The sequence below is a fragment of the Scyliorhinus torazame genome, chromosome 1 (genome assembly GCF_047496885.1).
Source record: "Scyliorhinus torazame isolate Kashiwa2021f chromosome 1, sScyTor2.1, whole genome shotgun sequence".
Classification (NCBI taxonomy): Eukaryota; Metazoa; Chordata; class Chondrichthyes; order Carcharhiniformes; family Scyliorhinidae; genus Scyliorhinus; species Scyliorhinus torazame.
The window spans coordinates 36,514,903-36,542,243 of NC_092707.1; the positions used below are offsets into that span (position 1 = coordinate 36,514,903).

At 47.2% G+C, this 27,341-nt stretch overlaps 1 protein-coding gene and 1 pseudogene across 1 annotated transcript in view; one reads left to right on the top strand and one right to left on the bottom strand.

Moving 5' to 3' along the window:
- inpp5jb (inositol polyphosphate-5-phosphatase Jb) overlaps window positions 1–27,341 on the top strand; it is a 214,775-nt gene that overhangs the window by 84,990 nt on the left and 102,444 nt on the right. The gene's annotated exons all lie outside the window — the stretch shown is intronic.
- LOC140430233 (U2 spliceosomal RNA) lies at window positions 14,255–14,330 on the bottom strand (annotated as a pseudogene).

Here is a 27,341-nt window from a genome sequence, read left to right on the forward strand (position 1 = left end):
ACACAGCGGGACCAATCAACACACACAACACTGCAGCCAATCACCAGTTAGAGCACACTCACTATATAGACAGAGGGCATCAGAGTTCCCGCTCATTCGGGATGCAGCTTCGCAGAAGGACAGAGTTTACAGCACAGATCTTAGAACATAGAACATAGAACAATACAGCGCAGTACAGGCCCTTCGGCCCACGATGTTGCACCGAAACAAAAGCCATCTAACCTACACTATGCCATTATCATCCATATGTTTATCCAATAAACTTTTAAATGCCCTCAATGTTGGCGAGTTCACTACTGTAGCAGGTAGGGCATTCCACGGCCTCACTACTCTTTGCGTAAAGAACTTACCTCTGACCTCTGTCCTATATCTGTTACCCCTCAGTTTAAAGTTATGACCCCTCGTGCCAGCCATATCCATCCGCGGGAGAAGGCTCTCACTGTCCACCCTATCTTCACCATGTGCTGAGTGCATAGACTGGTTAGGACAGGCATAGGTCTTTAGTTTAATCTAACATCGTGTTAACCCACAGTGAAAGTATGCTCAACAGTTTCTAACTTAATAAAATAGTGTTGTACTATTTTAAGTGTTGGTGGCCTGTATCATAGAACAGAACATAGAACATATGACAGTGCAGAAGGAGGCCATTCAGCCCATCGAGTCTGCACCGGCTCACCGAGCACCCTACCCAAGGTCAACACCGCCACCCTATCCCCATAACCCAGTAACCCCACCCAACACTAAGGGCAATTTTGGACACTAAGGGCAATTTATCATGGCCAATCCACCTAACCCGCACATCTTTGGACTGTGGGAGGAAACCAGAGCACCCGGAGGAAACCCACGCACACACGGGGAGGATGTGCAGACTCCACACAGACAGTGACCCAAGCCAGAATCGAACCTGGGACCCTGGAGCTGTGAAGCAATTGTGCTATCCACAAGGCTACCGTGCTGCCCATTATGTGTTCCACGGATCCAGAGCACCCAACACAACACATTCCAAATTCATTCATTTGTCGTTTATGAGATCTTGCTCTTCGCCCTTCATGTTTACACAACAATGGTGACTACATTTCAATTTGTTGCTGGTTGATCACTTTTTGGAGGAATGATGAATTTGTTTTCTGTTCCATTCTTAACTCTGATTCTCGCTGGGATGCGTGTCCGACCACCAAAATCTTTTTTACAAAAGCTAATTAATGCAGATGTTGAAAATCTGGAACAGAAACAGGAACTGCTGTAAATACTCAGTGGTCAGATAGTAGCAGCAGAGGGGGAAACAGAGTTATTGTTCTAAAGCGTGGTTATCGACCTGAAGCATTTGACTCTGTTTCTCCCTCCACAGTTGCTGCCTGACCTGTTGAGTATTTCCCACAATCATTTGTATGTCCATCTAAGCAAAGACCATCTTATTCAATAGACCAGTGATCAAAGCTGGAGTGCCCCTGCTATGCAAGGCTCTGCTAACTCATCCAGCACGGTAGCACAGTGGTTAACACTGTTGCTTCACAGCGCCAGGGTCCCAGATTCGATTCCTGGCTTGGGTCACTGTCTGTGCGGAGTCTGCACGTTCTCCCCGTGTCTGTGTGGGTTTCCTCTGGGTGCTCCGGTTTCCTCCCACAAGTCCTGAAAGACGTGCTGTTAGGTAATTTGGACAATCTGAATTCTCCCTCCGTGTACCCAAACAGGTGCCGGAATGTGGCAACTAGGGGCTTTTCACATTAACTTTATTGCAGTGTTACTTGTGACAATAACGATTATTATTATTACAAAATGAAGCCCTTGACTGTAATTTCAGAGTTAGTAATGTTGAAGAGATAGTCAAGTTGCCTGTGATACCTCCTGTAGTGGAGTAGCTACTGATGCTGATTGTCTGATCACCTAAATGAGGGATTGTTACTGGGGTGAACTAACAGAGGGCTGTTGGAATTGGGACTCTGCATACCAGTAAGAAGAGCTGCCGGATGAGAAGGGAGGGAAGCTTTTAATATTGTGGTGATTTTGAAGCTTGACCTGCTTCCATCATTGCCAGTTTTCCTCGTGCTACCCCCCCCCCCCCCCCCCCCCCATGCTACTGCCACTGTTTGTGAGAAAGGAGAATTTGTTGCAATAAATAATTCAGATACCATCTGGCTTTGCACTGTACCGATAGCCATCTCAGCAGCTCAGTGTAATGGGGGCCAGGGGGCATGTGACAGGCCTTGGTATTTTTCAGAAATGTGCACCTTTATTCTGGCACAAATCCCAGAACCTCCGGTTACCTGTCACAATTACCTTCATTAGACAGAGGAAGCCAAACCCTCTCAAAGAGATGGTGTTTTCCCCCTAATTGCAGCTTTGGAATATGCCGTTGTTTTTAGCCCTGTTTTCTGACTGCTCTCCTCAGGTGGAATGTCTGATAAACTAGAAGCTAAGAATAGTCTCTGTGTCTAATGAGAAAGGACAGAGTAAGCTGGAGCTGAATCAGTGACAGAACGCAGAGGAGAGGGAGCCAGCCACGTGCTGCTTTTAGACTGCACACATCTTCAGCCTGAGATCAGCTGTGGATCGTATTTCTCACCCAAGTTTCCTTTGACCTGGGACTGGCTCGTGTTCAAATGGGTTTACCCATACCAGTTTTGTATTGGGATTGGGTCTGGTCAGATGGGAGCTGCACACGGGCTGGATAATTGTTTATTCATTCTGAGGTTTAGCCATTCATGACGGAGGCGCTTAAGCGATTCTGTCATTAGAAGGCGTCTATTTTGACTCTTTGCTTCCTGATGTAACCAAAACTGTAGCTTGAGGGCAGCACCTGTCAACCAGGTACAGCAGTGTTCAATAGTTAATTCTTGTCATCAAGGTTATGAGGTTGGCTCTTTGCTTTTTGGTGAGACAGTGTAATGACGCGTAACAGAGATGTAATATAAAAAGCAGTGCCTACGGCCCAGATTAGCACTTCTCCTCTCAGCCAGAAGCTGCAAGCACAATTTTTAACCAACTGCCATTCGCAAGTGTCACAGATACCAGGCTTCATTCTGTCTGGAGTTTTCACATTCACCCCGTGTCTGCGTGGGTTTCATCCGGGTGCTCCGGTTTCCTCCCACAGTCCAAAGATGTGTAGGTTAGGTGGATTGGCCATGCAAAATTGCCCCTTCAGTGTTCAAAACGATTGGATGGGGTTGCGGAGGGGTGGCGGGGAAGTGGGCCTGGACGGGGTGCTCTTTCGGAGAGTCGGTGTAGACTCGATGGGCTGAATGGCCCCCCCTCTCCACTGAAGTGACACTATGATTGTTAAAAAAAATTTTTTTTAAGAGTACCCAATTCTTTTCTTCCCAATTGAGAGGCAATTTAGTGTGGCCAATCCACCTACCCTGCACGTTTTGGGTTGTGGGCGTGAGACCCACGCAGAGACGGGGAGAATGTGCAAAGTTCACACAGACAGTGACCCGGTGCCGGGATCATAGAATCATAGAACTTACAGTGCAGAAGGAGGCCATCAAGTCTGCACCAGCCCTTGGAAAGAGCACCCTACGTGTGCCCTACGCCTCCCTCCTATCCCCTTTATCCCTGTAATCCAACCTAACCTTTTTGGAAACTAAGGGCAATTTAGAATGGCCAATCCACCTAACCTGCACATCTTTGGACTGTGGGAGGAAACCGGAGCACCCGGAGGAAACCCACGCACACGGGGAGAACATGCAGACTCCGCCCAGACAGTGACCCAAGCCGGGAATCGAACGTGGGACCCGGATGCTGTGAAGCAACTGTGCTAACCACTGTGCTGCTGTGCTTCCCAGGATCGAACCCGTGTCTTCAGTGTTGTGAGACAGCAGTGCTAACCACTGGGCCACCGTGCTGCCCACGGCTCTGTAATTCTATGATTCACCTGACCCTACCATTGGCAGCTGTGTCTTCAGCTGCCTCAGGCCCCATCCTGTTGGCATGTCTGTCGGCTGTCGTTTAGCTGGTAACTCCCTTGCTCCTGAGTTTGAAGGTTGTGGGTATAGGTTCCACTCTAGGATTTAAGAATATAAATCAAGGCTGACACACCAGTGCAGTATTGAAGGAGTTCTACACTGTTGAGGGCGTGTTTTTCAGGGTGTATTTTTTCATGGTGAGGTGTTGTGCCTGGTGTCCTGCCAATATTTATCCCTCAATTAACGTCACAAAAAAAACAGGTTATTTGGCCATTATCACTTTGCTGTCTGTGGGAGTTTGCTGAGCGGTGTCTACAGTTCAGGAATAATTAATTGGCTGCAAAATGCTTTGAAACCTGTCCGGTGGTTGTGAAGGTGCTATATAAATGCAAATCTTTTCTTTTTGATAGCTAAGCACACCGTGCCAGTAAACACCACTATCGGAGGCTTTTTACAGGACAGATTGATATAAAAGAGGTATAAGTAAACAAAAAATATTTTCTATGTGTTGTGTATATAAAACAAAATATATATAACAAAATATAAAAATGTTATATTCTAGAGAAAGAAGATTCAAGGCTATGGTGAGAAGAAAGTTAAAAAAAGATAGGCGTGCTTGACCCAATATCCATATCATACTGCAGAAATATCTCTGAATGCTGAACACAAAAGCTAATTTATTATGTTGTCATGTGAGAGTGCCTTTAAGAAATGGATGTTTATGCAATGTACCTTTAAGAAATGCAGTGATATCAGAGTGTGGGTGGAGCTGGGCTTTAGATCAGCCATTTTGCAGTTTTCAGTTTCAGTTTTAAAAAAGCTTGGGTGTGTCTGTGTTGACAGTGAGCTGGATCTGCTGTGATCTCTGTCATGAAAGACTATCTCTGGATCATTTGGGTGATTTAAACTCATAATAGTAAAGCCTTTAACCTGATGTGTTACTGTTTAAAGGTGTTAAGTCTCTTGATGTTGAAAGGAATAACTGAAGGATTATTTAGTGTTGTATTATTTTCGGGGTTATCTTTGAAGTAAGGGCTGTTAAGTGAACCAATGTTTATTTAAAAGGTTAAATTGAGTTCATGGAATAAACAGTGTTTTGTATTTAAAAAACCCACGTGTCTATAATTGTAATCCCACACCTGGAGAACAAGCCGTGTGCTCGGAAAAGCAACAATACATTAAAGGGGGAGGTTGGTTGAACTCCATGATACATTTTGGGGTTCTGAAAATGCCTCTCCTATAAAAATTGGGGGCTCGAGGGGGATAAACGTCTATCTATTAGATTGGCTTTTGTGAACTTAAAGACAGTGAAGGATTGTTGCTTTTCCGGTGTGGTATTTTAGTTTAAGTGTGTTGTGGACAATGGCTCTTTCAGAGGCTCAGAAGTTTTTGGGGGTGGACACGGTGACACGTGATACCTTACTTTCAGAGAGTAAAAACAGACTGTTAGGTTTGGCAAATGCATTGCAGTTAACACTGCCTAGCAAAATACGAAAAGATGAGGTACTTAACGCGGTATCTGCGCATTTAAGTTTGCCTGTGATACATTCTGACTCATTAGATATGGCAAAAATTCAGTTGCAAATTAAACAAATGGAACATGAGAAAGAATTAAAGCGGCTGGAATACGAGAGAGGGAGAGAGGAAAAAGAGAGAGAGAGGAAAACGAAAGAGAGAGAGAGCAAAAAGAAAAGGAGAGAGGAGAGAGAAGAAAGGAGAAAAGAAGGAATAGCCCTAGCAGAACAAAAAGAAAAAGAAAGGGAGATACAGCTCAGGAAAAAAGATAACGAGAGGGAGTTTGAACTTCAGAAAATGGCCATGAAACATGACAGTCAATTAAAATTGGCAGACGTAAAGGGAAACGTACAGTTGGATGATAGTGATGAGGATAGTGAGAAAGAGCGTCATAGTCGAAGGCTTGGTGGGAATCTATTTAAATATGTCCAAGCATTGCCAAGGTTTGACGAGAAGGAAGTGGAAGCCTTTTTCATTTCATTTGAGAAGGTAGCTAAACAAATGAAATGGCCACAGGACATGTGGGTGTTACTGATTCAAACAAAGCTGGTAGGTACAGCTAGTGAAGTGTTTGCATCACTGCCGGAGGAGGTTTCTGGAACGTATGAGGAGGTGAAGAAATCCATCTTAAGTGCATATGAGCTAGTGCCTGAAGCTTACAGACAAAGATTTAGAAATTTAAGGAAAGAATTTGGTCAAACATACATGGAGTTTGAAAGGCTCAAACAGAGTAATTTTGATAGGTGGATAAGGGCTTTTAAAATAGACCATACGTATGAAGCTCTCAGCGAAATTATACTTTTGGAGGAGTTCAAAAATTCAATTCCTGATGTAGTGAGAACTCATGTGGAAAAACAGAGGGTTAAAACTGTGAGATTAGCAGCAGAAATGGCAGATGATTATGAATTAGTTCATAAATCAAAGATTGATTTCCAACATCAGTTTCAGCCGGTGAGGGATAGAAACTGGGGACATGAGAAATACTCCATAGCCAGGGGATCAATCGCCAGTGCAAAGAGCAGGGGGGACAGGGGACACCCCTGCCTCGTCCCTCGATGCAACCGGAAGTACTCAGACCTCCTCTTGTTCGTGGCCACACTCGCCATCGGGACCTCGTACAAGAGCCTAACCCACCTGACAAACCCCTCCCAAACCTGAACCTCTTCAGCACCTCCCACAAGTACCCCCACTCTACCCTATCGAAGGCCGAATTTTTTCAATCATGTCACACGTGAAGTGATGGGGAAACCTCAAGCAGTTATAAAACCAGCGCCCTTAATACCCATTCCAGCATTTGAAGAACCTTTTACGAGGGTCATAATTGATTGTGTAGGACCTCTTCCTAAAACAAAAAGTGGGAATCAATATCTTTTGACTATAATGGATGTGTCTACTAGGTTTCCAGAGGCCATTCCAGTACGTAATATTACCGCTAAAACGATTGTGGAGGAGTTACTTAAATTCTTTACAGAAATTCAATCGGATCAAGGATCAAATTTTACTTCAAAGTTATTCAAAGAAGTTATGGATCGCTTAGGAATAAAACAATTTAAATCAACTGCGTACCATCCAGAATCGCAAGGAGCGTTAGAAAAGTGGCATCAGACATTAAAGACAATGTTGAGGGCGTATTGTCAAGATTATCCAGAGCATTGGGATAAAGGAATTCCATTCGTATTGTTTGCAATTAGGGATGCACCAAATGCGTCTACCAAATTTAGTCCTTTTGAACTAATTTTTGGTCATGAGGTAAGAGGGCCTCTTAAATTGATTAAGGAAAAATTGGTGGGTGAGAAATCAGAAATTACACTATTGGATTGCGTGTCAAATTTTAGGGAACGATTAAATAGAGCAGGTGAATTGGCTGGACAACATTTGAAAGTTGCACAACATGTGATGAAATGGGTAGCGGACAAGAAATCCAAAGTTCGTAGTTTTGCCAGTGGAGATAAAGTGTTAGTGTTGTTACCAGTGGTAGGTGAACCTTTAAAAGCTAGGTTTTGTGGACCTTATCAGATAGAAAGGAAATTAAGTGAGGTGAATTATGTGGTAAAAACACCAGAGAGAAGGAAGCCTCACTGAGTGTGTCATGTGAATATGCTTAAAAGGTACTTTGAAAGGGAAGGAGAGAAAAAGGAGGTTTTAATGATTCTAACTCAAAGTGACGAACCAAATCCAGATGACTGTGAATTTGACATACCTCAAATTAAATTGGAACATGAGGATGTTCTTAAAAATTGGGATGAATTGTTAAGTTACCTTCCAGAGGAAAAACAAACTGACCTGAAAGAGTTATTGATATCACATGGGCAAGTTTGTAGAGATAAATTGGGAAGTACTAAAATGGCTATACATGATGTAGATGTGGGAAATGCTGTTCCTATCAAACAACATCCATATAGACTTAATCCTTTAAAATTGGCACAGGTTAACAGAGAGATTGAGAGTATGCTGAAGAATGGCATAATTGAAGTGGGTTGCAGCCAATGGAGCTCACCCATAGTGATGGTACTTAAACCAGACGGTACCCAACGGTTGTGTGTGGGCTATCGAAAGGTGAATGTAGTTACAAAAACGGACTCTTATCCTCTCCCGTGTTTGAAGGATTGCATTGAGAAATTGGGACAATCTGCTTTTATTTACAACTTCCAGACATGGAAAGAACATTTAAAACATCGTTCTTCGATCGTCTTCAGGCAGCGGGTTTGGTGATGAACTTAGTCGAAAGTGAATTTGGAGAAGCCCGAATCACTTTCCTTGCGGAGTTTCCGATACCCTCAAAACGAAGGGAAATAATGCGATTTTGTAGCATGAGTGGATTTGATCGAACAGTTGTGCAAAAGTTTTGTGACGTGATTACTCCACTGATAGAATTGCTGAAGACACGTCAAAGAATTCAATGGACAGCGGACTTTCAACAGGCATTTGACTGCCTGAAAGCTATGATTACCAATGCCTATAGGATGTTGAAAGGAATAACTGAAGGATTATTTAGTGTTGTATTATTTTCGGGGTTATCTTTGAAGTAAGGGCTGTTAAATTACCTATATTGGAGAATTGCAAGGGACTCTGTGGTCAGATTGAACTAATGTATCTGATTCTAAAGAGAAATGCCGAGGAGTAGAGGAATGGATGGATCATGCAGAGACTTTGTTCAAAGAGACTGTTAATCGAGAACGATTTCGGTTGGAGGCGGAAGAATGAGAAAAATGGACTATATTATTATGCCTGTTTGAGTATGTGTTTTTTTGGTGAAACGAAAAGGTATTTTTAATGTGTGCATTTCTTGGTGGATGGTGCAAAAGTGAAAAATGAAACCACCTTGAAGTTGATGGTTTATTTTTTTTCTTGGGGGGAGGTGTCATGTGAGAGTGCCTTGAAGAAATGGATGTTTACGCAATGTACCTTTAAGAAATGCAGTGATGTCAGAGTGTGGGTGGAGCTGGGCTTTAGATCAGCCATTTTGCAGTTTTTAGTTTCAGTTTTAAAGAGCTTGGGTGTGTCTGTGTTGGCAGTGAGCTGGATCTGCTGTGATCTCTGCCATGAAAGACTATCTCTGGATTATTTGGGTGATTTAAACTCATAATAGTAAAGCCTTTAACCTGATGTGTTTCTGTTTAAAGGTGTAAAGTCTCTTGGATGTAGAAAGGAATAACTGAAGGATTATTTAGTGTTGTATTATTTTCGGGGTTATCTTTGAAGTAAGGGCTGTTAAATGAACCAATGTTTATTTTAAAGGTTAAGTTGAGTTCATGAAATAAACAGTGTTTTGTGTTTAAAAAAACCCATGTGTCCTTAATTGTAATCCCACACCTGGAGAACAAGCTGTGTGCTCGGAAAAGCAACAATACATTAAAGGGGGAGGTTGGTTGAACTCCATGATACATTTTGGGGCTCTGAATACGCCTCTCCCATAACAATGTCCAACAACACATAGAAAATATATTTTGTTTACTTGTACCTCTTTTGTATCAATCTGACCTGTAAAAAGCCTCCGATTGTGGTGCTTACTGGCACTGTGTGCAAGACGAATAATGTCAGTTGAAATCTAATATGAACAAATGTAAAATTCCCCAAGAGTAATTGGGAATGGATTACAGTTGTACTCACTGAGTGGTGTTGGAATCGGTAATTAGGAAGAAATCTTTGACATTCTTTGAGGTTTTTTTATGTTTGTTTGTCAAAATGTCCAGCCATTGAGTATCAGCAATCAACAATGTAAATATGGAGCTACAGGGTCAAAATAGTCAAAAACACCGACTGTGTCCCTGTCAGAGGGCAGGTTGTGCAGCTTCCAATGCTGGTCTTAGAAATACAGGAAGATATTAAAGCAGTGGACATAACCAGCACAAAGCTGGGTGGCACAGGGGTTAGCACCGCTGCCTCTCAGCGAGGGACCCGGGTTTGATTCCAGCTTTGGGTCACTGTCTGTGTGGAGTTTGCACACTCTTCCCGTGCCTGCGTGGGTCTCCTCCGGGTGCTCCGGTTTCCCCTCACAGTTCAAAGATGTGCAGGTTGGGTGGATTGGCCATGCTAAATTGCCCCTTGGTGTCCAAGGATGAGTAGGCTGAATGGGGTTATGGGGATAGGGCAGGGGAGTGGGCCGAGGTAGTGTGCTTTTTCGCAGGATCAGTGTAGACTTGATGGGCTGAATAGGAATTCTATGGATTCTATTCTTTATTTTTTTTACTTATTCTAAAAAATTCCAATTAAGGGGCAATTTAGCGTGGCCAATCCACCCCCCCTGCACATCTTTGGGTTGTGGGGGTGAGACCCACGCAGACACAAGGAGAATGTATAGATTCTTTTCTTAGTGTCTCATTGGCTGATCGGGGTCTAGACAAGAGTTTGGGGATTGTCGATTCTCCCCAAATATACATTCCAAAGCCATTACTCTTTATTTAGAAAAGATATTTACACATTTGGACCTTCACATGAGGTTGGAACTTTACCTCCTCCCAGATCTTTCTTTCTTCTCAGGCATGTAATCTGCCATTATTACTATATCATCATCATGTATGCTTCTGCAGTTCACTCTTTACATCTCCCTGCAAGTCTTTGCCATACTTACATCTTCCTACATGTTCTCCCAAAGTCTCAGGCTTCCCAGGTTTAGTGTCTACGTCTCGGATCGCCCTGATCTCATTCTGATCGCTCTTTGGGGTTGAAGATATTCCACGTTCTGCCTCCTATCCTCATGAGTGATATTCTCCTGGGTAGCTGTAGAGCCTGCAATAAGCCTTCCTTTTTCTCAGTCAGGATCTGAACAGTAAGCCCTGATGTGTTGGGTACTCTGGATCTGTGGAGACTGTGTTTACCTTAGCAGTAACATAGACAGGCTACCAACACTTGTAATAGTACAACTCTATTTTATTTATCTAAGAGCTGTTAAACATACTTGCACTGTGGGTCAACACTAGGTTAGATTGACTGAAGACCTATGCCTAACCTGACCAGCCTGTACTGCTAGCACATGGTGGATGTTTGTGCTAGTGACTGCGGGCTCTGTCTGTCTCAGAGGCCGCATCCCGAATGAGCGGGAAAACTAGTGCCCTCTGTCTTTATAGTGACCGTGCCCGAACTGGTGATTGGCTGCTGTGTTGTGTGTGTTGATTGGTCTTGCAGTGTGTCAGTCAGTGTGTGTCTCTGCACCATCATATACTGATGTATATATTATGACAAGTCCAAGTTTCTATTGGCTTTCTCTCCAAGGATATTAAGGCACTGTGGCCTCTCTTCGATACCCTGGTCCCTCTCAATCCTGTATGATCTTGGTTCTGCAGTATTTTCGATGGTCGTGCCTTCCTTCTGTTGGTCTCATATCCACACCCTATCCTCGGGCTGAAGCACTGGTAATTCACGTGTTCTATTCCTATGATTTAAGTTCCGAGCCTGGTTACCTCGAATCTTCCTCACACAGTTTTACCCTCTCATGGTCATTTTGTGGTGACGTTAGGGTTGAGTTTTTGTCCGAGAGACAGAAGTCTTGCCCTCAATCTCCGACCCATTCGTAACTCTGATGGTGAGAAACCATTTTGTAGTGGCGAGGTTCGATAACTCAGAATAGCTAGATTAAGCCTTAATTTTTCGGCAATGAATCTTTGATGGTTTGTGCTCCTTTCTCAGCACCTCCATTGAGGATAGTGTCATGGGCAGGAGGTGTGGGGGATCAATTTAAACTGTCCTGATTTCCCTGCTTGCTACAGTCTGTGAACAGTCAGGTGATTTTTTTTCTTCTGATTTCCCCCTTTATAAATGGCCTCCTTCTGCAGTGTAAATTCCATGATAATCTATGAGACGTATTTTCCCCAACATTTAAATTTGGAGTCTTCCAAACCACTGTGAATCACTTGCACAGCAAACCTGAGGTAAGATAAAGTTAGTTTTTACACGTGCAAGCGGGGTTTTGCAAAGTCCACCCCATTTCATTCACACAATAAACAGGGGATAAGGAAAAGGAAGCTGATTGTGGGCACGGCCACAATGATACAAGCTAGGGTTTTACTTGTGTTAAACGAGGCCCTCTTGCTGAAGTTAGAGCAGCTAATGCTTAGGCCATTAGCAGCATTACTGGAGATTAGGATAAGCAAAGGGTTGTCTTTATTCGAAGTTGGCTGGAGCAGACTGATTGTCTCCTGGGCCATTGCGGTAGCTTGTTTGGAATGTGGAATGTTTATGTTGTGCCAGGATTGGGGGGGAGGGGGTGGTTACATTCCAGTTGTTTGAAGTGTTAACCTTTGTTTATTTTGAAGCTGATGGAGACATCTCGCCAACTCAGATTTGTCCATTTTGAAAAACACAAAAAAAAAGACTTTATGACGTAGTCCAGCTGATATATATACACTATTCACGACGCCCTATGCTGCTCTTGCTCATGTATTTGCTTTGTTTGGCCCCTTGTTCCGCACTGTAACCAATCACTGTTTGTCAATGTACCATTTCTCAATGTACTCTGTTGATTATTCTTTTTGTCTACTATGTACGTACTGTGTACGTTCCCTCAGCCGCAGAAAAATACTTTTCACTGTACTTCGGTACATGTGACAATAAATCAAATAAAAAAATCACGTCTCAACTGTGACAATAGCAAGGTGAACTGACTACATGACTGAAGTCACATTCATGTGTGAAATTGTGGAATAGATTATTAGCAAAGTGCGGCCCATTGACAAATACCACGATGTCTGGGATAAATTCTCTTGAGGGATTTCATGACTGCTTCTGCTTTACTGTAATGCACTGTGATTAGTAATCAATGATAATGAGGAAGGTTTTCCCTCTAAATTCAAATAAGTCAATTCCCAGGCGCTCCCACGACCTTGATGGAGAAGTAGAAGGTCAGAGTGGTTCTATTGTTCTTGATTGTTGAAGGCACAAGTAAGACGGTTGGAAATATGACATTTTGCTGTTTCTACAGGATCTTGGTGAAGTCTTTGAAGAATATCAAACCAAAGTGTTCTTGGTTTGACTGTTCTCTTGTTGAAGGCAAGTAAATTGTCCATGGCTATAAGGTGCTTGTACTGTTCAAATTGCCTCCATAGTATTGGATTAATGGGGATATTGTTACAATCCCAGTTGGTGTTATAACTGGACGGGAAGATCCCAGAATGGAACCCTGGCTCAAGAGATCGGAATTTTTAAAAAGGGAGAAGAAGAAAAAAACAATTATTAAGCATGAAAAAATTGGATTATTATACGATATGCCTTGATCTTCACAATTACACCCAGGTTTTAAGAATAACATGGATTGCAAAGTACACAAATGATCTCCTTTACACAAAGTTCCTTTTAAGCAAACAAGGTGACTGTGGGAAAGTACTCTGAACTCCAAGTGATGTCTCCTCAGAATCCCCCAGATGATTGTCATGTGAGAGTTTCCAAACACCACTCCCAAAAATAAGTTTTAAAATCTTCTCTCATTATGCTTTCCCTTAGTGGTTTGCATACTGAAATTCAGAGCAGGTTATCCAAATGACACATTTAAATATCGCTCCTGCTCCACTTTTAACAGCGGATCCAGTCCAGGGTTTTGCACCAACACCTTCAGGATTTCTTTGTCTTGACTGCTGTACAAACTGCTAACAATTGCTTTAACTCTCGATTCCAGACTGTATTAAAATTTGCAAGACTGCTAGGCATTAGATGTTTGATTTACCTTTTGAAGGCTGCTGTCCCACTTTAAATCTGGTTACTGTAATTGTCTCTTTAACTCAGAATGCTTTGTTTACTGTTCCTTGAATTTTTCTGAACAATACCTTGGTCTCTGTTCACTTACCTCCAGTTTCTTTTCATGCACTTAATGATCTGCAGAAAAATACTTTTCACTATACCTCCGGTACACGTGACAATAAACAAATCCAATTCAAAGTTGTCTTAAACATTCTTTCTGCCCCAACATTCCTAGTTATCTGGACTGTAACTTGTACTTTAGGAAGCCTGCCTCTTTGCAGCTCCCATCCTGTCCACCAAGGTCCTGCCTCCAACTGCCAATATATTCAGCGAAAACAAAAAATGTAAAACTTTTTTATCCGTACAAGGCCTTCCAGTTGCTAGTTCTATTTATGCTTCATGCTGTAACCCCTTCTAAGCACAATAGAATTATAGTTGGATTGAATTGAAACCAACCCCCACACATACAAAACACCTTTATTAAGCATGAATCTAACAATAGGTTAGATTCCCTTCCAGGCACAGAAACATGAAATTAAACCCACTTAAAACTATGCCTTCTAATGTTTACCAATACAAATATAAATTCCTTAAAATTACCTTTTGTTTTCCTAGCAATATAGTCTGGCCATCCTTTTAGACAATGAGCAAGATTCTCCATTTGGGAGAATCAGTTTGTGATTTATATAAATGATTTCGCCATGAATACTACACTTGATCTTAGCCAAAAGGCCGAGAAGCGATTGATTTAGACATGAATATAGCAGTTGACCAATAAGTTTGCAGATGATACGAAAATTGGTGGGGTGGTAAATAGCCTTGGATTATAGGAGGATTTAGATTACAGTGCGGCACGGTGGTTAGCGCTGCTGCCTAACAAGCCAGCGACCTGGGTTCAATTCCGGCCTCGGGTGACCGTCCGGTGTTGCAGTCTGTGCCAGCATTTATTGCTCATCCCTAATTACCCTTGAGGGGCAGTTAAGACTTGACCACATTGCTGTGGGTCTGGAGTCACATAGAGGCCAGACCAGGTAAGGATGGCAAATTTCCTTCCCTAAATGACGTTAGTGAACCAGGCCAGACCAGGTAAGGATGGCAGATTTCCTTCCCTAAATGACATTAGTGAACCAGATGGGTTTTTACAACAATCAACAATGGTTTCATTGACATCATTAGACTTTTAATTCCAGACTTTTTAAAATTCAAATTTCACCATCTGCAGTGGCGGGATTTGAACCTGGGGCCCCAGAGCAGTACTCTGGGTCTCTGGATTACTATTGTCCAGTGCCAATACCACTACGCCACCACCTCCCCTGACAGTATGTCTGCCTTGCTCAATACATCCCTTGCACATACTCTGTGATGGAGTCATATCTCCTTAAGGTCAGTCTACATCATTGGCTCCTGGTCAGCAACTTCACAATTTCTTTCATAGTCAGAAGGGTGACTAGTGGTTTATAGTTTGTTTTGACTTTGAAACGCAATCCCATAACATGGCCTGGGTTTTTTTTTTGCACACCCATGTTGCCGCCAATATTTCTGTTTGTGAACTAGAGCCAGAGTAGACTGGTCTGCGCTTGACATCTCTTTGCATATGAAATAAAACTTTTCCCTGTACAACAAAGAACAACAAAGAAATGTACAGCACAGGAACAGGCCCTTCGGCCCTCCAAGCCCGTGTAGTAAAATGATGCATCTGTTGGTACCATGGATGGTAATTCTGGGACGTAAGGTGCCGAGATTTGAGAAGGGATTAGAAATGTTTTAATCCGTTCATAATCCAGTTCCACTGTTGACCCTTCTCAACAGCTGCCTCAAAAGCTTGTTGACCTCTTCGGCTGTATTTGGTCTTAATTTGCCTTCTTGGTTGACCATCCCAAAGAAACTTTGAAGCTCAGTATGTCCTTGGGTTGTGCAAATCCTTTGGTTACTTATTTTCTTGTGGATCAACTGTAATTCAAGTGGCTTACACTGTGACCTAGAAACTTGGAGGTAGGTTTGACAAATTCACATTTTTATTCAGCGTTAGGCCTGCTTCCTGTAAGACTCACGGACAGATCTTACTCTGCGATTATGTTCACCTCTCATGGCGCCATGTACATGTATGTCGTCCATATGGCATATTATTCCTTCCATGCCTTCTAGACTGTGAGACATTGTTCTCTGGAAAATTTCAGGAGTGGAAGCTATTCCAAAAGGGCAAAATATTGAATAAATAAGGACTGAATGAACAGCCATCTGGTTTCTTTGTACAGAAGCAGTTGCCAACTCGACTGTTTGCATCCAATTTGCTTCGTAAAGTACTCTTGGCTGGTCTGACAAGGCCCTCCTTCACTGAGGCCATTGCATGAATCTCATATTCCACTGATTTGTTTAGTGTTATGGACGCCCCTCAACAAAGGTTCAGATATTGAACCCGATGCTTTTAATGTTTTTAAATTTTATTACTGTGCCGAAAAGATAGGTTCATTTTGGAAGTGATAATATAAGAAATTGGACGTTGTTATTTTATAAACAAAACGTTATTAAAACAAAAGAAAAGAGAACAATATTTAAACTTTCAAACTTCAGAGTACTAACACTAACAAATTCTATGCAGATTCTTAACTTTTAAGAAACAAGGTCCCATTAAACAACACTTGGCATGAAAATACAGCTCTTGTTCCACTTACACACCCAGGAAAAGGCAGCTCTTTCATTTAGGAAGCAATCTTTCTTCTGTTAGGATATCTCTTTCAGAATCCTTTTTCAAAGCTTTCTCTCTCTGTGGCAGTTTTCCATGGCCTGTTCCAAGGCTGCTTAAATCTTTCAGCTAGTAGGCTTCATGACCTGACTGGCTGCTCTCCACAGACTTCTACTTCCATGTTTCCTGACCTGTCATCTTGGTTTCCCATCTACTTCTGCCTTTGTTCCCAAAAGACATGCTCTCTCCCTCTCTTAAGTACCGCCCAGCCCTTCAAACAAAGCTTCACCCCCCCGAGGTGGTCAAACTTGAATCTATTCTCGTTATTTGGTTGATAGCCCATTTACACAAAAGGCCAGAGCTATGCCATTCATATGTAACTATCACACTCTGTGAATGGGATAATGGCTGGTCATGCAGGAATGTCCTGCAAGACAATGGGCAGGGTCGACCGGTCGCGTTGCACCCAAAAAGCATCCGGGATCTACCCGGTTCTCCATGCCTCGTGAGATCTAATGTGATCTCACGAAATGTTGTGATGTGAACCCCGCCCATTGTGGGTGGGATTACTTTATGGCAATTCTGCATATTAGCAAGAGACAGCTAGTCTCACTTTAATATATATTCCTGTTTTTTTTAAAAATTCCAATTAAGGGGCAATTTAGCGTGGCCAATCTACGTACCCTGCACATCTTTGGGGTTGTTGGGGTGAGACCCAAGCAGACATGGAGAGAATATGCAAAGGCATGGATTGAAACCGGGTCCTCAGCGCCATGAGGCAGCAGTGCTAATGTGCATTCCTGAGATCTAACCAAGGCGTGGGATCTAACCCCTTGCCTTGGAGACCTTGGGCAAGTGTCATTCAGTGCTGGTCTCCACAAACAGGGACCAGACAGAACGGCACTTCCAGTGGGATCCCCGGGTGGGGATCTTCCAGGGGATTGGAGGCCAGCAGCGGCACTGCCAAGGTGCCAGGCTGGCATTGTCAAGGTGCCTAACTGGCATTTGTTTTGCACGGCGGTGATTGGGCTGGGGTGTGCCCTGCGAGGGTGTGGAGGGGTGCGGGGGGCACCTGGGGACATAGTGACTTAGGGCATAGGCGCGGTTTGGTGGTTGCCTCGAGAGTAAATGGCATCCGGTCTCTTGCTGCACTGATGAGTTCCGTCCGGTGAGCTGAAAACACCTGAGGCTCTCTGAATTTCCCGGATTGGTGTTAGATAGCGGGGAGTTTCTCAGCACTCCGAGTGCTGGGAAACACCCGGATAATCTCGCCCAATGATACTCTGTCCGCATTTGGATAATCACATTCTGCATTCCCTAATGAGTTTAAGTCTGAATGGGAGCACGTGACTCAGCCAAGTGTGGGGTATACCTTTTGAGTTTCGGGCTAACAGCAATTTGCTTCAGTCTGTTTAAACCTTTAAATTGTCTGCTTCCGAACCCATTTCTGAACCCAAATTTTGAATATCACCTGATCATGATATTGGTTAATTAGGGCGGCACGGTAGCACAGTGGTTAGCACTGTTGCTTCACAGCTCCAGAGATCCGGGTTCGATTCCCAGCTTGGGTCACTGTCTGTGCGGAGTCTGCATGTTCTCCCCGTGTCTGCGTGGGTTTCCTCTGGGTGCTCCGGTTTCCTCCCACAGTCCCGAAGACGTGCTTGTTAGGTGAATTGGACATTCTGTATTCTCCCTCTGTGTACCCGAACAGCTGGAGTATGTTCCTGCACCGGAATGTGGCGATTAGGGGGTTGGTCACAGTAACTTCATTGCAGTGTTAATGTAAGCCTACTTGTGACACTAATAAAGATTATTATTATTTCAGCTACGAGATAACACATTTGAGGCGCAACTTAATCCCCAAAAATCAGTCTGTTAAGCGCTGGGAACGATCCCGCTCCCTAATGGTGGTTTCTTGCTATTTCGGCCCCCCATGGGGAACGCCTCTCCCCGAGGCTGCACTTAGCTGCATTTCCTGCAGAGGAGCTCAGACTAGTGGAGTTCCTCAATGCAAGAAGAGATAGGGGCACCGGGATAGTAATTTTATTTATTCATTCAAGGGACAGGCATGTCACTGACGAGGCCAGCATTTGTTGCTTATCCCTAATTGCCCTCGAACTGGGTGGCTCACTAGGCCAGTGCTTTTCACACTTTTTTTCCGGGAACCCATTTTTACCAACCGGCCGACCTTCGTGACTCACGCGGGCCGACATTCACGACCCACCATTTTCTCTTACCTTTAATGCGAGAGGTGAGCCTGCTTGGTCCTCATTTACCTATTTGCTGCTGACAAAATGGAGGATTTGCAGTCATGCCCAAAGCGCATGATGTCAGCGTTCGGGCATGTGACCTGCTCTCTGTCTCGCTTCAGGCAGGAAGATTACAATGAATTTTTGAAAAATCTTCTGCATCAGCACGCTGACGTTAGGAGGAGGCGGTGCTCCTCGCTGGGTGCTGCGCATGCGTACTGATGAGCGTGCCCACATATTTTTTATATGGTCGCGGCCGTCACTTTCAAAGCCGCTCGCAGCCGGCATTGTTAAAAGCCGGCTTATGTGGCTATTGCGCGTGAATTTGCGTGATCGGGAACGCTGCGACCCTCCCGACACCTGCCTGCGACCCACCCACAGGTCACGACCCCCACTAGAAAATACCTGCACTAGGCCATTTCAGAGGGAATTTTTTTATTATCCTCTTTTTTTAAAGAAATGTTAAGTACCCAATTCTCTTATATTTTCCAATTAAGGGGCAATTTAGCGTGGCCAATCCACCTACCCTGCACATCTTTGGGTTGTGAGGGTGAGACCCACGCAGGCACAGGGAGAATGTGCAAACTCCACATGGGCACTGACCTGGGGCCAAACCCAGGTCCTCAGTGCCATGAGGCAGCAGTGCTAACCACTGCACCACACTGTGCCACCCCTTTTCTGAGGGAAGTTAAGTGTCAATCACATTGTTGTGGGCCTGGAGTCACATGCAGACCACACCAGGTAAGGACTGCAGATTTACTTTACTGAAGGATATTCGTGAACTAGGTCGGTTTTCATGATAACTAGTGATAATTTCATGCTCACCATTCCTGTATGTCTTTCAATTACAGTTTTAAAAATGTATTGTTAGCACCATGGTAGCATAGTGGTTAGCACAGTTACTTCACAGCTCCAGGGTCCCAAGTTCGATTCTTGGCTTGGGTAACTGACTGTGCGGAGTCCGCACATTCTCCCCATGTCTGTGTGGGTTTGCTCCGGGTGCTCCAGTTTCCTCCCACAGTCCAAAGATGTGCGGGTTAGGTGGATTGGCCATGCTAAATTGCCCTTCGTGTTCAAAAAAGGTTAGGTGGGGTTACGGGGATAGGATGGCAGTGTGGGCTTGGGTAGGGTGCTCTTTCCAAGGGCCGTGCAAACTCGATGGGCTGAATGGCCTCCTTCTGCACTGTAAAAATTCTATGATTCTATGAAATTCCATCACCTGCCGTAGTCGGATTTGAGCATTAGCCTGGGCCTCTGGATTAGTGACATGACCACCACACCACCTTCTCCCTCATTGAGTCTTAATTATTTTCTTTTTGCCCTTCCTTCGAGGGTTTCTGGGGTGCAATTCTCAGGAGAAATTTGTAAGTGTGGTCTGTGGTGGAAAAGACACAATGTGCAATTCTCACCAGGTGGATTGGTGCGATCCAGAGCGTAATCCACCGATACTTAGATATTATTTTGGAGTTGGGGAGATCGCACTGTGGGACCCACAGAAAACGGCAAGACCGGATCTCCGAGATCAGAGCCTCCTATTTAAAGTGCACCCTAATCTCAGAATAACCCTACAGCCCCACTCCCAAATCGCTGGCAATGCCCCCCGCTCTGCCCAAATCACTGGCAATGCCTCCTTCTCCCAAATCATTGGTGCTTCCCCCCCAAGATCGCTGGCAATACCCCGTCCAAAACACTGGCAAAGCTCCCGCCCACAATTACTGGCAAGGCTCCTCCTCCCCCATCACTGGCAAGAGGTAAGTGCATTCCAATCACTCAAGCGCGTGATTGGAAGACACTTAGCTCTCTTTGATGTGGTTGATGTTTGTATACATTGGGTTTCTGCGCTTAGAGTCACTCATTCATGAAGGGGGATGAATGAATCCAGGCTACAGCTGTTTTGTGGAAACTGTCAATCACAGCCCACTACTAGAATGAATGAATGGTTTGCAGCTAATGGATCTGAAGGTTTGAAACACAGGTCACAGATGTTCTCCTTCCAGGAATGGACAGTGGAGCTTCCAGGTATGTGTTACAACTGTAATTTTTTTCACTGCCCCTGTCTGGACAGCTCTCTAACTTTCAGACAGGGGTCTCTTTTTTGAGGGGGGTCTGTTGGGTGTCCCTTCAGTTAGGGGGTCTCTGTAGGGGGGTGTCTGTGGGGGTCTCCCTGTTAATTGAGTCCCGGGGGTCTGCCTATTAAGGTGTTCCTTGGAGAGGGGGCCACCCTCTTGAGGGGGGTCTCCCTGAGGAGGTGGCTCTCTGTATTAAGAGGGTCCCTGGGGAGAGGGGTCTCCTTAAAGGGGTCCCTGGAGAGGGGGGGGTCTCCCTAAGGGGGTGCCAGGGAGGAGGGGGGGCTCTATTAAGGGAGTCTCTGGGGAGGGGGCTCTCCGTATTAAGGAGGACCCTGGGGAGAGGGGGCTCCCTAAAGGGGTCCCTGGAGAGGGAGGGTCTCCCTAAGGGGGTGCCGGGGAGTGGGGGGGGGGGGGCTCTATTAAGGGAGTTTCTGGGGAGGGGGCTCTCCGTATTAAGGGAGTCCCTGGGGAGGGGGGTCTCCCTAAGAGGGTCCCTGGGGAGGGGGGGTCTCCCTAAGGGGGTGCTGGGGAGGGTGGGTGGCTCGATTAAGGGAGTCTCTGGGGAGGGGGGTCTCCCTATTAAGGTGGTTCCTGGGGAGGGGGGTCTCCCTATTAATGGGGTCCCTGGGGAGGGGGGTCTCCCTATTAATGGGGTCCCTGGGGAGGGCGGTCTCCCTATTAATGGGGTCCCTGGGGAGGGCGGTCTCCCTATTAAGGGGGTCCCTGGGGAGGAGGTTCTCCCTATTAAGGGGGTCTCTGGGGAGGGGGGTCTCCCAATTGGGGGGCCCCCGGTCCCTGGGGGGTTCTCCCTATTAAGGGGGTCCCTGGGGGCTCTCCCTATGAAGTGGGTCCCTGGGGGAGGGGGCGCCCTATTAAGGGGGTCCCTGGGGGCATTTCTCCATTCAGGAGGTCCCTGGGGAGGGGGGTCTCTCTATTAACGGGGTCCCTGGGGGCATTTCTCTATTAAGGAGGTCCCTGGGGAGGGGGGTCTCTCTATTAAGGAGGTCCCAGGGGCAGCACAGTTGCGCAGTGGTTAGCACTGGGACTGCAGCGCTGAGGATCCGGGTTCGAATCCCGGCCCTGGGTTACCGGCCGTGTGGAGTTTGTACATTCTCCTCGTGTTTGCGTGGGTTTCACCCCCACAACCCAAAAGATATGCTGGTTAGGTGGATTGGCCACACTAAATTTCCCCTTAATTGGAAAAAAATAATTGGGTATTCTAAATTTATTTAAAAAAATTAAGAGGGTCCTTGGGGAGGGGGCTCTTTATATTAAGGGGGCCTCTGGGGAGGGGGTCTCTCTATTAAGGGAGTCTCTGGGGAATGGGATCTCTCTATTAAGGAGGTCTCTGGGGGGTGTGGTGGGAAGACTGGGCGAGTAATGCATTGAGGGGGGTGAGGATGGCCCTCCGCTGACTTTGGGGTTAACTCCCTTAAGGGGGTTACCCCCTTGACCCACAGCAAAGACCACCATGTCAGGCCCATGTTTGGGCCCTGTAGTAGTCCCTGCCCATGTGATTCCAGCCCCAGGGGACCCTATTAAGGGGGTCCCTGGGGAGGGGGGTCTCCCTATTATGAAATGAAAATCGCTTATTGTCACAAGTAGGCTTCAAATGAAGTTACTGTGAAAAGCCCCTAGTCGCCACATTCCGACGCCTGTTCGGGAGGCTGGTACGGGAATTGAACCGTGCTGCTGGCCTGCCTTGGTCTGCTTTCAAAGCCAGCGATTTAGCCCTGTGCTAAACAGCCCCTCTGGGGGCCTCTGGGGAAGGGGGTCTCCCTATTAAGGAGGTCCCAGTCCCTGGGGGGGCTCCCTATTAAGGGGGTCCCTGGGGAGGGGTGGTCTCCCTATTAAGGGGGTCCTTAGGGGAGGGTGTCTCCCTATTAAGGGGGTCCCTGGAGAGAGGGTCTCCCTATTAAGGGGGTCCCTGGGGAGGGGGATCTCCCTATTAAGGGGGTCCCTAGAGAGGAGGGTCTCCCTATTAAGGGGGTCCCTGGGGAGGGGGATCTCCCTATTAAGGGGGTCCCTGGGGAGGGGGATCTCCCTATTATGGGGTTCCTTGGGAGGGCTGGAGAATAGGATGCTGGGCTAAATGGATGCAAATGGGCCAATAAGGCTCATGTGTATTAATTTACATCCTCCCCCTGGTGCATGGGTGTGAACCTTGATCCCGCTGCCAGCTGGGGGGTCGGAGCATCGTGTCCGGATCAGCCGACGCCTGGCCCCCATCCTGATTTTTCGATCCTCCCTCCCATCAGGAAACACGCTTCGGGTATCCCAGGACAGAGAATTCACCCCTGTATGTTTCCAAGCAGCAATTAGATATAACACTTGGTGTGAAGGTGAATCACAGGCTATGGGGGATGGAGGGATCACGCTACTGAGTTCGATGACCAGACCTGCCCTGCATACTCCCTGGATAGTGATCAGAAGGAGAAACCTGATTTATTTGACTTCATTGTCTCCATGTCCCCCAGGACACTGACAACAATTGTGGCGACGCACTGTTGCCAGGCTGGGGGGCAGCTACGGTAGAACAAATCAGATAACCACTTTCCTGGTTCTAAGCTAGATTCAAAGCTTTTTTTAAAATGAATTTAGAGTGCCCAATTCATTTTTTCCAATGAACGGGCAATTTAGCGTGGCCAATCCACCTACCCTGCACATCTTTGGGCTGTGGGGGCGAAACCCACGCAAACACGGGGAGAATGTGCAAACTCCACACGGACAGTGACCCGGAGCCGGGATCGAACCTGGGACCTCGGCGCCGCGAGGCTGCAGGGTTAACCCACTGCGCCACCGTGCTGCCCTTAGATTCAAAGATATGATGGCAGATGTTAATTTAAATGCCTGTCACTGTTAATTCAATAATTTGAAACAAATATACAATTTCCTTGAAAAATGAAAACCCAATGGGACAAGTGGTCCTGGGGTGGCTAACAAGAGAAGTAAAGAGGGCGACAGGGTGGCACAGTGGTAGCGCTGCTGCCTCACAGTGCCAGGGACCTGGGTTCGATTACGGCCTCGGGTGACTGTGTGAAGTTTGCACGTTCTCGCCGTGCCTGCTTGGGTTTCCTCCCACAGTCCAAAGTTGTCCAGGTTAGGGTGAGGTTCCGGGGATTCGACGGGGGAGTGGGCGAGGGTCGGTGAAGACTCTTTTTTTTAAAAAAAAAATAATTTTTATTAAGGTTTTCACAGAATATCAGTAACAAAATGAAAAAGGAACCTAACAGGGTTAAGTACAAAACACAGTCCAAAGGAGCAACCCTCCATCCCCCCCCTCCCCCCTGTACATAAATAATAAATTAACACCCCGACTTAACACAAAGCAAACATAGCAAATATATACACCCCCTCAGACCCCCCCAGTGTAAATAAACTAAAACAAAAAATAAAGTAACCCCCACCCGCCGAGTTGCTGCTGCCATTGACCAATGTCTACCGTTCTGCCAGAAAGTCGAAGAACGGTTGCCACCGCCGAAAGAACCCTTGTACCGACCTTCTCAAGGCGAATTTCACCCCCTCCAACTTAATAAATCCCACCATATCGTTGATCCAGGATTCCACGCTTGGCGGCTTCGCATCCTTCCACTGAAGAAGAATCTTTCGCCGGGCTACCAGGGACGCAAAGGCCAGAATTCCGGCCTCTTTCGCTTCCTGCACTCCCGGCTCCTCTGCCACCCCAAACATTGCGAGCCCCCAGCCCGGCTTGACCTGGAACCTACCACCCTCGATACCGTCCTCGCTACACCCCTCCAAAATTCCTCCAGCGCTGGGCATGCCCAGAACATATGGGTGTGATTTGCTGGGCTCCCCAAGCACCTAACACACCTGTCCTCGCCCCCAAAGAACCGGCTCATCCTTGTCCCGGTCATGTGTGCCCTGTGCAGCACCTTAAGCTGTATGAGGCTGAGCCTCGCGCACGAAGAGGAAGAGTTCACCCTCCCGAGGGCATTGCCCACATCCCCTCTTCGATCTCCTCTCCCAACTCCTCCCGCTTACCTTTCAACTCCACCACCGAGGCCTCCTCCTCCTGCATCACCTGGTAAGTTTCCGAGATCTTCCCCACTCCCACCCACCCCCCCGAGAGCACCCTGTCCTGTACTGTGCGTGGCAGCAGCCGCGGGAATTCCACCACTTGCTGCCTAGCAAACGCCCTTACCTGTAAGTACCTGAAGGTGTTCCCCGGGGGGAGCCCGTACCTCTCCTCCAGCTCACCCAGGCTCGCGAACATCCCGTCCGCAAACAGGTCTCCCAACCTTCGTATCCCTGCCCTGTGCCACCCCAAAAACCCTCCATCTGTCCTCCCTGGGATGAACCGGTGGTTCCCCCGTATTGGGGTCCACACCAAGGCCCCAACTTCCCCCCTGTGCCGCCTCCACTGCCCCCAGATTTTGAGGGCAGCCGCCACCAACGGGCTTGTGGTATACCTCCTTGGAGGGAGCGGCAGCGGCGCCGTTGCCAGCGCCCCCAGACTCGTACCCACACAAGACGCCGTCTCCAGCATCTTCCATGCAGCCCCCTCCCCCTCCATCACCCACTTGCGCACCATTGTCGCATTGGCAGCCCAGTAGTACCCACAGAGGTTGGGCTGCGCCAGTCCCCCACTATCTCTACTCCGCTCCAGGAACACCCTTCTCACCCTCGGAGTCCCTCGCGCCCACACAAACCCCGTAATTTTCCTGTTGACCCACCTAAAGAAGGCCCTCGGGATAAACATGGGGAGGCAGTGGAACAGGAACAAAAACCTTGGGAGCACCGTCATTTTGACTGACTGCACCCTACCCGCCAGGGACAGCGGCAACGCATCCCACCTCTTGAACTCCTCCTCCATTTGCTCCACCAGCCTTGTGAAATTAAACCTAAGCAGGGCCCCCCAGCTCCTGGCCACCTGGACCCCCAAATACCTGAAGCTCCTCTCCGCCCTTTTTAGTGGGAGCTCGCCAATCCCCCTCTCCTGGTCCCCTGGGTGAACCACGAACAGCTCGCTCTTCCCCATGTTGAGCTTGTACCCCGAGAAATCGCCGAATTCCCTGAGGATCCTCATTACCTCCGGCATTCCCCCCCACCGGGTCCGCCACAGAGAGCAGCAATTTGTCCGCATAGAGCGACACCCTATGCTCCTCCATACCCCGCACTAACCCCCTCCAGTTCCTCGACTCCCTCAGTGCCATAGCCAGGGGTTCAATCGCCAATGCAAAGAGCAGGGGACACCCCTGCCTCGTTCCTCGGTGCAACCGAAAGCACTCAGACCTCCTCCTGTTTGTGGCCACACTCGCCATCGGGACCTCATACAACAGCCTAACCCACCTGACAAACCACTCCCCAAACCCAAACCCCTTCAGCACCTCCCACAGGTACCCCCACTCTACCCTATCGAAGGCTTTCCCAGCATCCATCGCCACCACTCTCTCCGCCTCCCCCTCCCTCGCCGGCATCATGATAACGTTCAGAAGCCTCCGCACATTCGCGATCAACTGCATCTCCTTCACGAACCCCGTCTGGTCTTCGTGGATGACCTGCGGCACACAGTCCTTAATCCTCGTGGCTAAGACCTTCGCCAGCACCTTGGCATCTACATTTAGCAAGGAAATCGGTCTGTAAGACCCACACTGCAGGGGATCCTTGTCCCGCTTCAGGATCAAGGAGATCAGTGCCCGGGACATCGTTGGGAGCAATGCTCCCCCCTCCCTTGCCTCATTGATGGTCCTAACTAGCAACGGCCCCAACAGGTCCATGTATTTTTTATAGAATTCGACCGGGAAACCGTCCAGCCTCGGTGCCTTCCCCGCCTGCATGCACCCTATCCCTTTGGTCAGCTCTCCAGCCCAATCGGGGCCCCCAGTCCCGCCACCAGTCCCTCCTCCATCTTCGGAAACCTCAATTGGTCCAGAAAGCGACCCATCCCTCCCTCCTCCAGTGGGGGCTCGGACCGATACAATTCCTCATAAAAGTCCCTGAAGACCCCATTGATGCCAACCTCACTCCGCACCACACTCCCTCCCCTGTCCTTAACTCCCTCGATCTCCCTAGCTGCGTCCCCCTTCCGAAGCTGATGCGCCAGCATCCGACTTGCCTTTTCCCCATACTCAAATCGCCCCCTGGGCCTTCCTCCACTGCACCTCTGCCTTCCTAGTGGTCACCAGGTCGAATTCGGCCTGGAGGCTGCGCCTCTTCCTCAACAGCCCTTCCTCAGGCACCTCCGCATACCTCCAGTCTACCCTCACCATCTCCTCCACCAGCCTCTCCCTCTCCCTCTGCTCCCTCCTCTCCTTGTGGGCCCTAATGGAGATCAGCTCTCCCCTCACCACCGCCTTCAGCGCCTCCCATACCATGCCCACTCGGACCTCCCCGTTATCGTTGGCCTCCAGGTATCCCTCTATGCTTCCTCGGACCCGCTCACTCACCTTGTCCGCCAACAGCCCCACCTCCAAGCGCCACAACGGGCGCTGGTCCCTCTCCTCCCCCAGCTCTAAGTCCACCCAATGCGGGGCGTGTTCCGAAATGGCTATCGCCGAGTACTCCGTATCCTCCACTCTCGCTATCAGCGCCCTGCTCAAAATAAAAAATCGATCCGGGAATAAGCCTTATGAACATGCGAGAAGAATGAAAATTCCCTAGCCCCCGGCCTTGCAAATCTCCAAGGGTCCACCGCTTCCATCTGGTCCATAAACCCCCTCAGCACCTTAGCCGCCGCCGGCTTCCGACCCGTCCTAGACCTGGAGCGATCCAGTGCCGGATCCAACACCGTGTT